Genomic DNA, 13,528 nt, shown 5'->3' with positions numbered 1-13,528 from the left:
AAATTTGCCATTCTTGTGCAAGGTGCTGGAGCGGATGGTGGCCTTACAACTAGGGACTGTAGAACTCACAGGGAGCCGGGCCAGCCAAGTGCTTGGTGAAGCGCACTTTCTGGAGCCTCCAGAAAGTGCGCAATTCCCCAGGCGTGCTGTTAGTGTGGCTTGGGGAATTGTGCACTTTCTGGAGGCCCCGGAAAGTGCGCTTCACCTTCTCCCCTGCCACGTACCAATTGTGGCCTTAGAGGCCCTGAGGGCCTTTAAGGTCACAATTGGTGCATGGGGGGAAGGAGGCAAAGTGCATTTTCTGGGGGCTTTGGAAAGTGCTCTTTGCCTTCTCCCCACTTCCCCCCGCTTTAAAGGCCCTCTTAAGGCAAGGTTTTAAGAAGACCTTTAAGGCCACCATTGGTGCAGGGAGGGGCGCACAATTTCCTCCATTAGATCAGGCAGTTCTTGGGGAAATTGTGTTTTTCTCCCCCCACCCACACATGCCAATGGAGAACTTAAATGCCCTGTTAATAGGGCCTTTAAGGCCCCCTTTGGCATGGGGGTTGGGGAGAGAGATGCAATTTCCCCTAGGCTGGAGAAGTTGCATATTTTCTCCCTCCACTAGAGTTGGGGTGAAAAAATTGCATATTTCCCCTTGCTGCATTAATGACAGCCACCATTAATACAGCGGGGCCGGGGGGGGGAAGGACAAGGGTCCAGGTCCAGACAGAACTGAGTTCCACCTGAACCCGCACCCCCTTTGTCCTTTCAGTTGCATTGGGGCAAAAATCCACTGGGGAAGTCTGCCTGGGCTGGTGAGGGCCCGACGTGGGAGCATCTGTTTGCTCTCATGGGCCCAGGTGGATTTTTGTCCCAATGCTACGTACAACTCCAGATAGTGTTGGATGATACTGATTATTTAGATGTATTCCAATCAGGCCTCAAACCTAGTTATAGGAGAAAAATAGCCTTGGTATCCCTGGTTGATGGATGGAGTGCAAGCCTGTTCTTCTGGACCTTTCAGCACCTTTCAATACCTTCAGTCGGATTCCTTTGGATTGTTTATTTGGGTTGGGCTTAGCAGGCATGTTTTTTAAGTAGTTCTGGTCGTTCCTGGAGAAGTGGTATCAAAAAGTGGTGCTGGGGAAGTTCTGTTGTGGCACCCCACATGGCTGTGGGGTGCCACAAGGTTCCATCTTGTCCTCTATTCTTTTTAACATCTACATGAAACTGTGAAACTCTTGAAGCAGTGTCAGGGCTGTTTTAGGATGGATGAGGGTGAACAGGCCAGACAAGACAGAGGAACTGTAGTTTGGGAAATCAACTATTCTGGATGAGGGTTTACAACTGGTCTTAGATGGGGTTGCACTCCCCCTAAAGACAAAGTGTGTAGTCTGGGAGTTCTCCTGGATTCTGCACTAACTGGGAAGCCCAGGTGTCTGCAGTATCCAGGAGTATGTTTTACCAGCTTAGGCTGGTATGCCAGCTGTGGCCCTATCTGGAGAGGATGGACCTTTCCTCAGTTATCCATGCATTAGTAATGTCCAGGGTAGACTACTGTAAGCACTGCCTTTGAAGTTGGCCCAGAGAATGCAGCTGCCTGAGTGGGCGAGGTGATTAGATCATATAATGCCTATATTGAGTCAGCTGCACTGATTACTAGTGTGCTCTTCTTCATGGTGTCTGTGCATCACACAATGGGCTCTGTGCGTTCGCGGAGCAGCAAGCGGGAAACTTCTATAGCTGAAGCGTTTTGGGAGGGAACCCTTCCCCCATGGTGCTGTGCACATGCTCAGAAGAGTTTCTGCCCATTAACCTCAGTTCATGGAGACCGACATTGCAGCCTCGGAACCAAGAGTTCCAAAACTACATACAATTGAAAAAGCATGATACCGAAGTGTCGGTACCGTAGCCTAAATGCATACAATTTGAAAAACGTGATACCGAAGTGTCGGTACTGTGGCCATGAATACATACACACCATAGCAGGGACGGTGGGTGGGATGTGTGAATGCACAGCTGATCACTCGAAGAACATTAGTTACAGGTAAACAACCTGTCTTTCTTCTTTGTGGTCTCTGTGCATTGTGTGAATGCACAGATGACCACTCGAAGAACATCAGTTACAGGTAAGCAACCTGTTTATTCCTGGTCTAATTTAAAGTGCTGGTTTTGATCTTTAATCCTTTACATAGTCCGAAAGGGGTGATGTGTGTTAACCTGTCCGATGTTGCTTTTGGCATTACGTTTGCCCATTTTGCCTTTATAGGAATAAATTAATGTGGATATTTTCAGCACCGTGGGCTAGGAGATCTGGCTTTGTGCACATTTGGAGCAGAGTATCCACTCATGCAACACCACAAGTACTCTTGTGCAACACAAATAGCAATCCTCAAAATGAGCAAAATCCCTATCAGCAAGGAAGAGAGAGAAAAATGAACATTGGTAAACCTGGTGACTTGTGTTTTTGGCTATGGGTTATCCCACTGTGTGTAAACATAAGGTTACAGAATGATCTAATCAGTCCTAGACAGATTCTGAGTGGCTATAGGATAGTTCAGATTCCTAAATCTTAGGTCAGAGCTGGGAATTGGAGCTCCAACCCACCTCCCCCACCTCCTCACGGCTTGCATGGAAAGAACTATGCCAACTGCTTTCTTAGGTCAATAATGCAACCTCAAAGAATGAAGGAATGGGAGCATTTCAGTGGGCAGGGAAGGGAGAAGACTGGGGAGGCCAGGGTATGAGCTATCCTGAGGCCTCCTCAGCCTCCTTCCCTCCCCTTCTGAGACACTTTCTCCAAACCATCAAAAAAAGCTTGCATAGTGAAAATGCAGGGCAAAAAGAACAGCGGAGGCAAAGATCACCTCTGCCCCTCCTCATTATAAAAATGCTAATACACTTCATTATATTAAGTTTAGCAGCTGTGATGACTTGGTTAGTAAAATAGTAGATGCCCCATATAATAACACTGGAAGTTAAAACCCAAGATTGAATGTTATTTGTGTCTCAATATTTTGAAGGAAAATGCTTTTTAATGCTAAATAGTTTTGCGAAGTAGGTTAGAATAGCAGCCTAATAAACTCTGACCAGATAGGAAGGACTAAAAATGTATCATTTGTCTTCCAGATTCAATATTACCGTATTTCTTCAATTCTAAGACGCACTTTCCCCCCCATATAAACATCTTTAAAAACGGGGTGCATCTTAGAATCGCAGGCGTGTCTTAGGTTTTTTTCCCCCCTGTTGGTGGTACTGAAATTAGTGTGCATCTTACAATCGAAGAAATACGGTAATATCAAGTACATTTGCATGGTTTGTTTAGCTTTATAAAGCTACCGGTACTGCAATATGTTAAGTAGGTCAAGAAATTTAGCTAATATATCTTGGGCATTAATTTTACCTGAGACTGAATTCTTGGGCTTTGGATTTATGATCCTTGGAATGATTGGGACCAAAGTTTCATATGTTCAGACGAAGAGAAGTGCTAAGTTTAATCAAAGTGAATAACCAAAGGAAGAATCGAAGAGGAGAGGGTTAAATAGGGTAGCAGTCTGATAGGTAGACATTCAAGTAAGCATGGTAGTTGGAGAATGCAGTAGTGCAGTTCTCTGCAGCAAGCCCTTTAGACTGAAGGACAGAGACACCAATAAATTGTAATAATACAAACTTAATGGTGGGAATTTATATAGAGCATCTGTGTTGGTTGTTCACTTTGTATGCACACATTCTTTCTTGACCCTTTGCTTCCAGGTTTGATAAGCATGGGAGTATTTCTTATGTATGAGGTATGCTGGAAATAGTATGCTGATTGATAACTGGCAAATAGAGGGAGAAAACGTGGAGGCAGTGACAGACTTTGTATTTCTGGGCGCAAAGATTACTGCAGACGCTGACTGCAGCCAGGAAATCAGAAGACGATTACTTCTTGGGAGGAGAGCAATGACAAATCTTGATAAAATAGTTAAGAGCAGAGACACCACGCTGACAACAAAGGTCCGCATAGTTAAAGCAATGGTATTCCCCGTAGTAACCTATGGCTGCGAGAGCTGGACCATAAGGAAAGCTGAGCGAAGGAAGATAGATGCTTTTGAACTGTGGTGTTGGAGGAAAATTCTGAGAGTGCCTTGGACTGCAAGAAGATCAAACCAGTCCATACTCCAGGAAATAAAGCCAGACTGCTGACTTGAGGGAATGGTATTAAAGGCAAAACTGAAGTACTTTGGCCACATAATGAGAAGACAGGATACCCTGGAGAAGAGGCTGATGCTAGGGAAAGTGGAAGGCAAAAGGAAGAGGGGCCGACCAAGGGCAAGATGGATGGATGATATTCTGGAGGTGACAGACTTGACCTTGGGGGAGCTAGGGGTGGCAACGGCTGACAGAAAGCTCTGGCGTGGGCTGGTCCATGAAGTCACGAAGAGTCGGAAACGACTGAACGAATAAACAACAACAAATGCTGGAAACTAAGCATGCAAATAAATTTGAAATTCAGAATTTCAATGGTGAAATTCACCATTGTATAATGGTGGCTAATGCCTCAAAACCTCTGATAGCTCTCTGAAAAGGCCGTGCTCTGACCCATATTGTTTCCAGGAAAATGAAACATTTGGTGGCTTTTGATACCTTTCCAGCCAAGTACTGAACAATCACTGGGCACAAATCCACCAATGTTTAAGACGTATTTTATTTTGGTTTTACTAATAGATTTATATCTAATCCTCCAATAAAATTGATGAGGGCAGTGTACAAAATTCAAAATTAAAATATCAGATTAATGTTTTAATGTTTTAAATGTTTTAATGTTTTAATGTTTTATGATATTGTGATGGCCATTGGCTACAAACAATAGATAGATAGAGAAATTAAAATAATACCATAAATACAAAATTAGAACAAGAAAAATAAAACAGCATAAAAACAGATCAAATTCAAAGCTATAGCTATTTTTCTTTTAAAGCGGTGAATGGGGAAGGTCTTAACCTGTGCCAAAAAGAAAACAATGTAAACGTTAGACAAGCTTACTTGGGAAGAATATTCCATAGTTGGGAGTGCCATCTTTGAAAGGGCTCTTTTCTGGTTGCCATCTGATATTTGGCAGAATGTTAGTGCAGTGGGAGAGGAACTGGCAGCCCACGAAACCTTTCAGACCATCCTGGTGGCCTCTTGTGTCAAACCTGTTTCACCTCACCCCTTCCTTGTCTGGCTTTCTCCACTATAACTGTTAGACAACCTACACAAGTCTTTTGCAGTCACTTCCAGAACTATTGCAGCATCCATCTCACTATGCTCCCCTGCCATTTACTCTAAATGCCTTCCTGTGAAATGCTAAGACGCTCCCCAAGTACTTGAGCAGTTTTGGAGGTGCTTGGGAACTGTCAGCTTGCAATTCTTTGTTCCCCACCCCTGTCCAAAGCTGGTTAACATCAGCAGGTAGTTCGTCAGCATTGTTACCTCTCTTGCTTGCTCTGAAAAAAGAAAAAAAAATCAACTGAAAATAACCAATGTAAGTAATATACAGGGATATATGCAAGTGAGGCTACTCAAAGAGCAGGGTGGGTGTATGTATGTTTGCAATCTTTGCTGTATGCATGTGTGTTCATGTACACACATTCATTCAGACACATAACACACCCATCTATTCCTGTGTGCTGCTCAGGGGAGTATGGAATCGATGTGTATGTGCATGTGTATGTGTGTGTGCATGAGTTCAGTGATCCCAACCACTTTTTGCTTTGACTCATTCACTTTTTATGATGCATCTGCCCACCATTGGAATAGATGGCACAACACACTCAGTCTACCTGGACATCTAGCAGGGTATATTGTGCTGGAGTTTCTAGACAATTTTCAAAGGGCGCTCCGCTTACAGTGCGTAATAGTAGTCTAATCTGTAGATTATTAGACTATGAATAATCAGCACAGCAGTCTCTGTCTAGAAGATGTTGCAGTTGGCACATAAGCCAAAACTGGTGAAAGGCACCCTGAGCCACAGAAGCCAGTTGGGCTTTTAGTGATGAGCACTACCCAAACTGCGAACATGATCTTTCACAGAGTGCAACCTCAACCTCATCCCAAACAGGTTGAACAGTACTATCCAAAGCAGAAGCTCTCTGTCTTGTTGGGATTCATTACATTGGTTCTCAATCAGCCCACTACTGAGGCCCAGACACTCATTCAGTTGTTGTTGTTTTTTTGCCTTTTCTGAATTGGATGTAAAGGAAAAGCACAGCTGGATTCCCTCAGCATAATGGAGATACCTTACTCGAAAGCATGGCCTCATTCAGTACTTTCACGTAGATCTTAAACAGGAGGAGGACAACATGGAACCTGCAGGATTTAATAGCATAAATGTTGTGGAGCCAAATAGAAATTCTCCAGCAATGCTTTTGGTCCCATGTAGGAATGGGAACACTATAAATGGCGTCTCTGATTGCTGATCTAGACAGCTTGTCCAGAAGGATATCATGGTTGATAGTACTGGAAGTTACTGAGAGATCCAGGAGAATAAGCAGGCTTGCACTTCCCTGTCCTTATCCCAGCTTATCTGCCATGGGGACCAATGCAATTTTCAGTGCCCAAGCTGGGCTGAAAACCCAATTGAAATAGAGATAGTTGGTTTCATCCAAGAGATCCTGGACTTACATTCCTGGGTGGCATTGCATATCTCCAGTTTCCCACTCTGAGGCTACACCTGATGTGTGATAGCAAACGTCATGTTACAAGTTGTAAGGGGAAGAGGTAAAAAAGGTTCTTCATTTTCGTTGTGTCTTGACTATTATGTATTCTGCATTTCATCTTTCTATATTTTTAAGTGTCTTAACAGTGAGGGAATCATTGTCAGTGTAACTCTGTATTTTGTATACAGTATAAGAGATAAGAAATAGTAGTAACCTGTTACTGAACTCTGCAAACACCTGAGTTCGCTTCAGTTATTGGGCGGTATAGTAATGCAATCAATCAATCAGTATAGGACATACACTTCCCTATTTTTTACCTGTAATATTCAGTAAAGTTCAAATGGCTTCTGTTTTTCTTCTGGTCCATAGATGTGGAAGCACAAGGAATACTTGACTAGTGCCTTCAAAGACCTAATTTGATATCTGATGTGTGCTTAATAGAGACAGATTAATTTTGAAACTGAAAAGCGCTTGCCAAAGATTGTAATTGTAAAATATCTTCTGATGAAATATTTGGGGAGTGCCTGAAATACCACATGCATGTATGGTATCATACATGCGTGTGTGGAATGTTTTGGGATTGGTCATGCATATATTTTTTGGGTAAGACATCTGAACAGAAACTGGAAAGACTCACAATATCCTTTTCATTGCTCTTTCTTGAAAAATTGACATAGATGATCTATTGTGCAGTGTATTTTTTTTTGTTCTTTTCAGTTTTCTGTTGAAAAGTGTCTGTCTATAGAAAACATTTTAAAAACACTCCACTGGAGACAAATGCTATATGGGAACAAGTTTTAGGATTACTAGCCTCAAACAAGGAAGCCAGATAGATTAATTAAGGTGAGAGCTGACATTATGGAAATCTTTTTTTTTTTTTGCTACTTTTTTCTTGTTTCTGTTTGGCTTCTGCTATCTCAGAGCTCAGCAGGAAGCTGTTTTATCTAGATTGTTGCGCTCCAAATCACATTTCAAATAGAAGTTATTGCTAAGAAATCTGACCTGGCAGCAATTTACGACTGCAAGATGTTACCTTGATATCCTTTCTTGAAGGCAGAGCATACATTTGAAGAATACCTTGAGTGGATAAATGGGATTAATTTAAGAAGATTTTCACTGCTCAGTATTTTTGTCTGCTGTCATAGAAGGGCATTATAAGGTTATGGAGAAGTGTCTGTTACTGTGTCCCTGTGGAGCTGGAGATTCTGAGAATGGACCAAACGGTCTCCCAGATAGCAGTCTCCGTCGGGCCCTGAGGAATAAATGAATCTTCCTTCTATTTGTTCAGAATCCTTCTTTAAAGTAGGACAGATGTTAGAGCAGTTACTGAATAATACAACCTACAAATTTCCAGGCAGTAGCTACTTATGCTCAGCTAGCTGCTAAATCTAGAAAGACAATTGGGGAAGTCAGGTTTTTGTTAGCTGAAACATTTTTGCAATGTATTTTAAGTTGTGGTGTACATACGTGCACAACTGTCTGGTATTTTAGCAATTTCCTATGTTACTTATTTAGTGTGAGATTTTTCCTGACCAAACTAATTTGATAGTTTATTTTGTAAGATATATTCTGTTTGTAATTTTTAAGTAGTATATGGCGTATGCTAACATGTCTTCTCATTTGATAGAATTGCAAGAGAAACCAATTTACTACAGGCTAAATGAAGTTTTGGTGCAACCAAATTTTAAAAAATGATGTTAATGTGGAACTCATTTTAAAGCATTTAATGTTCAATAAAATATTGTAAATAATGGTAATATGTGTGTATGTTATCTCTAGTTAAAGGGACAACTGATTTTTTGTTGATACTATGGACTTCTTTTCCCATTAGTATTCTCTGATGACTGGTTAATGCACTAAATTAATATTCTGGTTTTGGATAAAACAGTCTTTGAAAAATACTTCATGATTGAAATGCTAAATATGTGAATTTAAAAGAGACAGTGAAGAGTACTGTAGCAATTTCATCAGTGCAAAGAATCTTGCATGTTTTTGTTTATGCCTGTGTAATGGATAAACGTATAATTAGTGATGCCACCAAAGATTAAAAATACCAGGCTGGAAATACATTTTTTTCCAGCTTGTAATGTCCAGATGTATTTATAGAAGAACTCCTTTGACCTGAAATTCAACCTCTGCTCATAATTCAAACCAAGAATATTATGAGTGTTATATGTTTATTTTGTATCTATGTGGTTTGCATTTATCATGCTAGGTGCTCAAAGCTGAAAGTCTTTGTCACGTATTCAGAAAATTACTACTTTAGCCCAGGGGTGGCAACTTGTAGCTCTCTAGGGAATTAGTCCTTCAAATGGACTTCAAGAGGTTTAAGTATTCAACAAAGGTTATAAACTGTAGTGGATTTACAAGACTGGGCTCCAGGTTTTGTACTGCCCCCTTCAGATAAGAGATCTACAAGAGACTACCAGCCATGATCACTCTCTTAATGCAATCTTTCACCACACATTCTTGTTCACACGTACATGCAATTAGCATGTGTATATATATGTAGCAAGCAACATGGGTCTATGGGGACCATTAACTAGAGCTGTAGTGTGCACACAGTGGAATTGCGTACTATGCTCTTACTCAGATGGGAAATGGTCCGGGAAAGATAAGCTGCAGGAAGCTTGTTGCCCAATTCCCTGCCAGAAAGAACATCTATAACAATGTTGAAACTAAGAACTGGTGCCTTAGTTCTTGCTGTTTTCCTCGTCCCTCCTAATCAGTTTTCCTTTTTTGCCTATATTGTTAGCCTGAGGGCAGGAACTGCCTTGATATTAATCACTGTAAGCCATCCTGGGAGCCATTTTTGGCCAAAAAGTAGGGTATAAACCACTGCGAATAAATGTAATGAGTTTTAATCATAATAGTTACTTATTACTATTTAAATAAAATAATAAACATTAAAAAGTACTCCATGCCCGAAAAAGAAAAAAAGAATGAAACTGATTGATGAAGCTGATTGATGGGAGATTCAGGACAGATAAAAGGAAGTACTTCTTCACACAGCACATAGTTAAACTATGAAATAGTGATGGCCAACAATTTGCATGACTTTAAAAGGGAGTTGAATACATTCCTGGAGGAGAAGGCTATCAATGGCTACTAACCCTGATGGCTATGTGCTACCTCCAGTATCTGAGGCAGTAAGCCTATATGCAACAGTTGCTGGGGAACATGGGTGGGAGGGTGCTGTTGCACCATGTCCTGCTTTGTTGGTCCCTGGCTGACAGCTGGTTGGCCACAGCTGGTTGAACAGAGTGCTGGACTAGATGGGCCCTCAGTTTGATCCCGCTTGGCACTTCTTACGTTCTTTTGTTCTTAAGTATATTTAAATTAATTGTAAAAAGACTTAAAGATTATTTGAGTGTTTGTAGACATTGCCATTATAGTAGAAAGAAGTAGATGTAGTGTTTCTGAAATCTTCCCCATATCTACATTAGCTATCTCTTTAGCAGTTTATGAACATTGTAACTTTTATTGATTTCAGAGAATAGGATCCAGCAGCAAACAATAAAAGTTGATGACCCGTCTTTCCTTCTACATAGGGGTGTCAAGACCAATATGTTGAATTTACAGTAATTTACTGGTAATGGGTAAACAAATAGAAATAATTGTAGTGCCTTGTGAGTTGCAGCTTGGCATATATCCTTTTCATTTGTTCTCTGTTGCAGATGAAAATCTTTGTTCTAGCAACTGGAAATGCCACTAAATGTTGAAACTATATGCCTTATATATCAATGGTTTTGGTAAGATAGCATATCCATAGTGTTCTGAAATATGACAAATGTTAGCAAACATTTCATTTACTGTAGACAATATTGTGCACACCTAAAGGGCCCTTATCCCCTTTAATATGTTGGACTTTGGCTGTTCTCTGGGTGTGTTGTCCTCAAGTTGCCTGACTTTGAGATGTCCAAGGTTCCCCTCTTTATAAAAAAATAATATGCACACATTGTGGGGGAATGGGGAAAATAAATGAGATCTACAGCAATATTCACTGATATACTTCATGTAAAAATGTGACATTCAAATCAATACTAATAAGCAAATCATGAAGTTAAACAAATGTTCAAAAGTTGCAGGAGAACACAACAATTACAAAATAATTTCTGTATTGGTCTTTGATAGACTAGTCTGCCAATCCATTCCTAAAGTTCTTAATTCTGAACGGAGTCAGAACAGGCTCCACTTTTCAATACTAAGGTGTTTTTGCAAATGGAAATAGAATGAAACTTGTTCTGCATATATCCCTCTGCAGCTACATCCAATTGAACCAAATTGCTCTTTTATTAGAGAAGATAATTAATAGAGAAGAAAAGTTTAGAAAAAAAACATTAGGGAACCAGGTTGTAGCAGCATTTCTAGATTTTGCTACTTGTTGATGATTTCATGCAACGTTAAGAGAAAATGTGGGTGTTCCCAAGCATACTTACAGTGTGTTGGGCCGAAGTACAGTCTTCTTCCTGAAATTGTTCCTATTATAAATGAGTAACAAAGGAAAGGAGGAGCTGAATTTTTCAGTCCCTCCCACTTTTTCATGACCTGTCCACCAATGCAATATGGCCTCTGAAAGCTTCTCCAAAATGGAATTTAGCGCTCAGGCTGAAAAAGGGTTGCAATAGGATCATAGTGCCTGGAGCAATGTTATAAATTGCAGCATCCTGTAAGCCTTTTTTTGGCTAGATTATGGCAGCTTTGTTAGGCTTGGGCCAGATCAGGAAGTTATAGGACATTAATATCAAAATATGACAGAAGAATATGCCTCCAGTTACACATCAAATATGCTGTATGTTCTCTGCAGGTTGTACTTATTAATAAATAATTTACATTGGGCCTGTTCAGATGACACTTCCGGCTATGTGGTTAGCGAAACTGTAGTTCTCTGGGGTTAGCACTAACCACAAGCTGTGCTGTTGCACACAACACTTTAAGCCACGGTTAGAACTTCTAACTCTGCTGCAAATGATCCAAATGTGGTTAGTGAGTGGGCAAGGATTAGCAAAATGCATCGCTCAAGTCACCTTAAATCCTGCTGCTTAACCAAAAGCCTTAACCAGCAGGGTTTAAGGTGTCTTCTGAACAGGCCCATTGTGATATTATTATATATGTAAGGAAATAGTGCTTTCATATGAACTTGTACTCTTTACTGGTGAATTACACCTCTAAATAATGGATATGTTAAAATATTAAATCAAACGTATTTAAAGAACCCTATAATTGACTGTAAAGCACAAGATGAAAGAAGCCTAAGAAAAATGGGGTTATATCCGTCTCCCCATTCCCAAGAGATGATAATCATTTTAGTTTATGCTTCTATTTCATAAGAAGCCAAGGTTGTCCTTTCAGTTGTTTTGGCTTCAGAGTTGGAAATGTATTCTCATTTAATGTTTATTATCTCATGTTTTGGAAGCTTCCGCCACAATAATTCCATTAGCCTTTTAACCTACCATAAGAATATTCATTTTTTTCATGACGTTGTTGAAGACACACTTTTCGTGAATATTTGCCAAACAAATAGAGGACCCGTGCAGTGATGCTAGACACTTCCCACCTCTTCTACTCCAACCCTTCCATTTTAAGACTGGAAGGGTGGACAACATAATAAAATCTATAAAGCTCTGAAGTGTGTGAACTTGAATACAGAAAGATTTACTATCAAAATACTAGAATCTAATTCAAGATGGGCAGAATGTTCGCAGAATGTTTTAATTAGCACAATTAAGCTGATGGGCATTTTATGACTTTAAGAGAGTATAAGGAAAATTAGTGGAGGTCAACACCAATGGCATTTAGCCATGACAACTAAAAAATAGATATGTCACATTCCTCTAACTAGCTTAGTACAAATATCAAAGAATGACTATATCTATCATGCACTGTTTGTTAGCTTCCCAGAGGTGTCAGCCTGACTGCTGTTGGAAACATTTGACCAGATGGACCTTTGGTCTCATCTGGAAATGTAGTTTCATGTTGTGAAGGCGGCAGCATTATCCACACTTACATGGGAGTAAGCCTCATTGAACTCAATGGGTTCAATGGATTTACATCTGTGTAAACCTACATAGGATTGCACTGTAAAGGAATAAGTAGTACAGGATCTGTTTCTAGAAACAGGATATTCTGAGGAGTTTTGGTGGTCATCAAACCACTTGAATGCCAATTTTTTTTGGTAGAAAGGCAAAGTATAAATCAATCAAATAAATAAATCTATTTGGAACTCAAGTTTGCGTTAATTGCATGGAATAATGTCAACAATAGAAAAAGGTTAAAAGTAATGTAGGCCTTACACACGGACTTAAACTTTAATAGACACAATACAAAAGAAGCTAGGAAATAGGGTGGGGACAGGAAAACTCAGGCTCTAATTACAATGGGAGGTCTAATCCCTCATTTATACACTACAGTGTGATAGTGGGTGTATGAAAAGAGGGAAGAAATATACTGTACAATTTTTGCTAGTGAACTGGATATTTTCAAGCATAAGAAAACTGAGCATTTAGATTTTATTTTGATTTCGGTCCTGTGATACAGAAAGGAAAAATATGAAGAAATGTAAAATCTCAAACATATCTTTATTACTTTCTAGTTATTTTAAGTGTCACATCTGATCTTGTATTCAGAGTTCTAAATTCACGCGAGACTGTTTAGATTTTACATAGTATTGTTTCTGGAAAGTAGCACTTTATTCAGACAGTGCACTAGTGAATTTTATTTACATAACCTTGCTAGATAGTTCTATAAATGTGTACTGCTGTCTTGTATTAAGGCTTTTAGGGCACAACCTTATGCATGTTAAGATAAGAACACAAGAAGTGCCCGGCTGGATCAGACCAAGGGTTCATCTAGTCCAGCACTCTGTT

General features: G+C 40.1%; 1 protein-coding gene across 2 annotated transcripts in view; it reads left to right on the top strand.

The window, feature by feature from the left end:
- MAST4 (microtubule associated serine/threonine kinase family member 4) overlaps positions 1–13,528 on the top strand; it is a 242,288-nt gene that overhangs the window by 84,123 nt on the left and 144,637 nt on the right. The window lies entirely within an intron of this gene.

Source organism: Elgaria multicarinata, chromosome 6 (genome assembly GCF_023053635.1).
Source record: "Elgaria multicarinata webbii isolate HBS135686 ecotype San Diego chromosome 6, rElgMul1.1.pri, whole genome shotgun sequence".
In the NCBI taxonomy this organism is placed as follows: domain Eukaryota; kingdom Metazoa; phylum Chordata; class Lepidosauria; order Squamata; family Anguidae; genus Elgaria; species Elgaria multicarinata.
The sequence above is the reverse complement of the archived record's forward strand: the minus strand, read 5'-3'. Positions and strand labels throughout refer to the sequence as shown.